Here is a 3,059-nt window from a genome sequence, read left to right as displayed (position 1 = left end):
TTCCAGGACCAACTGTCCTCGTTTTACGGCTACCTGACGATAAAAACAGTTAGTCCTGGAAAGCTTGTAATTTTTTCTGAATATATATCTCTGCTTAATAATGTTCTGTTGAAATGAGGCCCTATAATTATTTGCGTTAATGCACAGACCAATTGTGTTATTATTATTATTATTATTATTATTATTATTATTATTATTATGTATATATGTATATACATACGTGTGTGTGTTTGTGTATATGCATACATAAATACATACAAATACATATATATTCATAAGAGTTTATACTCATACACATAGCGTGCAAATACGATCACGACTAGATGATTGTGTTTTAGTTCATACACAAATATATATATATATATATATATATATATATATATATATATATATATATATATATATATATATATATATATATATATAAATGATCAAAGTACCCTTCTCATTATGTCAAAATAGGCAACATATCTACCCTCTCTCTCTCTCTCTCTCTCTCTCTCTCTCTCTCTCTCTCTCTCTCTCTCTCTCTCTCTCTCAACTCCTCACTATCCAAGAGAAATGAAAAGGATCACTCAGCAATAACATAAATGTGCATATCAGCAAAGACAAGAGGGAAACCTAAAGAGGAAACTGATAAAATTGTGGAAAATGGAATAAAATTAAAAAGAAATGGCTAAACGAATAAAAAGTAAACGTGTCTAGGACTTTCATTAGCTTAGTTGCTCTTCACCGAATATAACGAGTTACAGATGCTGGTATGATACATGAAACATACGTACCGGGGTCTAAGACTCTATGTCAGGCAGGGCAGCCGAACGAGACCACAGGTCTACCCCAAAGAAATCAAAAAGTCCTTCAAAGAAGGCATCGTGCTTACCCCATACAAAAATGGGAATAAAAGCACGTTAAAAGAAAAAGAAAGAAGAAGATGCAAAGGAAGATCACACAAGATTTATCTAGCATTTTTCTGGCATTTACCGAACGCCCTCAATCACTCTCTACTCCTCAGTTAGCGAGTAGAAAAACTCTCACAAATATTAAGAGCCACTTACGGACGCTAGGATAGCCGCTCCCCGCACCTCTCCCGCGAAGCACACAGAATTATCATAAGCAATAAAGCTGGAAAATTTATTCAAATCACAAGAAATATCTGAGCCATTTACAGATAAGCAGGCACTGAGGGAGAGAGGAGGGAGAGAGAGACAGAGGCCGGGGTTGGGGGGTGATGATATGAATTCCAGGGTGTCTTAAAAATAAAGGAACAACAATTTCCATATATCGAGGGGGAGATCAACTGTTACCCCAAAATTAATGGATGTTTACTCAAAAGATTCCATGGCCTCTCATCTCAGTTGTGTTTAGATAAACAAAAACAAATCGGAACAGATTTGCGATGTATCTCTTCTGATAAATAATGATGTGATTCGACCCTGACATCGCATAATGCAATTGTTCATTAGAAAAATCAGCGCGGCGTATGAATTATTGTTAACTTTTTCTGACGGGTAAAGTGTACTTGTTTACATTTTATTGTCAACACTCACGAAACTGCTTATTGCATTAAAGAAAATCCATAACCAAATTTTCATCCTGTTTTCATAAAATAAGAAGAAAATAAAAGCCCAAAAGATTTTATAAATCGAAAATAAAACCAAAATAAATCAAAATTCAAAAACCTCTCGAAAGCAGATTGTAAGAGATTCGATAACTGACCATTAGCTTATGGACGATTTAGCCGTCATAGCGCAATTGCTTGTCTGAAAATCCATTTGCATATATAGATTGACAAATCACTAAAGGAATGCAACAGATAGCCATATCTGCCTCTGCTAATGTTGCTTTAGCCGATTTCTCCGTCGTTTATCAATGAGTAATTTTTTTGTTTTTTGAATAAACAATGAAATCGTCAGTGAGCAATTAACAGTCATTCTAGACAGTCATAAATAAGCTAGATGTGAGTCTTATTAATGAGAATAAATAGAGCAAATAAGTCTCTTGCTTTAGAAATGATAAGAAGTACCAGTGAAGTCTTTCCTTACCCATAACCATGAAAAGTAACACTTTATATTTCGTTATGTTTACCCTTGAATATAATTAAGAGATTCTAGTGCACGTAATCTTGGAAGAGATTCAGATTGCCTCCTTTGGATTATTATTATTATTATTTATTATTCAAAAGGTGAACCCTAAATATATGGAACAAGCCCACAGGGGCCATTGACTTGAAATTCAAGCTTCCAAAGAATATGGTGCTTATTAGGAGGAAGTAAGAGGAGGTAAAGGGAAATACATAAAGAAGAGATCCCACTCATTAAAAAAACCAGATTAATAAATTGGTAAATACATAAAAATGTACTGAAATTCGAGGAGAATAGTATTAGGGTAGTAATGCATTGCATCTTCGCTTGAACTTTTGAAGTTCCAGTTGCGCGACATCCTCAGGGAGACTGTTCCACAGTCCAGAGGTGTGAGGAATAAAGGACCTCTGGAACTGAGAAGTTCGACAGCGAGGCACATTTACTGCATACTGGTGCTGCTGTTCAGCAAATCTGGTTGCTCTAGGCAGGAAAAGGGGATCAAGGATCAATTGAGAATGTGAAAGATCTGTTAAAATACAGCTTATGAAAAATTGACAAACAAGAGACCATAACTGCTAATATTAGGAAACAGAAACCTACCACTCGAACCACTCTGTCTAAAAGAGATAAATCTCTGACAGAAGCAGACATCCACACTGGAGAGCAGTATTCATGCAAAGGAAGGACAAATGACCTAAAACAAGTTGCAATGATTTTATAACTGTTTTAAAAAATGAGGCCTTTCATACACTACCTAACTTTCGCGAGGCATTTGCCGACAATGTCATTAGGTGTTTTTCAAAAGTAAGATGTGTCAAAAGTTACACCTTGAAAAGTTAAAGCTTCAGACTCATTCAGCAGAGTCCCATCCACCTGAAGGGGAGGATGGGGTGGAAAATCTGTACGAGATCTGCTAATCAGCAGTGTTTTCGTTTTACTGGAGTTCAGCCTCATACAGCACCGACTACACCATTCACT

The sequence above is a fragment of the Macrobrachium rosenbergii genome, chromosome 54, assembly GCF_040412425.1.
Source record: "Macrobrachium rosenbergii isolate ZJJX-2024 chromosome 54, ASM4041242v1, whole genome shotgun sequence".
NCBI lineage: Eukaryota > Metazoa > Arthropoda > Malacostraca > Decapoda > Palaemonidae > Macrobrachium > Macrobrachium rosenbergii.
The sequence above is the reverse complement of the archived record's forward strand: the minus strand, read 5'-3'. Positions refer to the sequence as shown.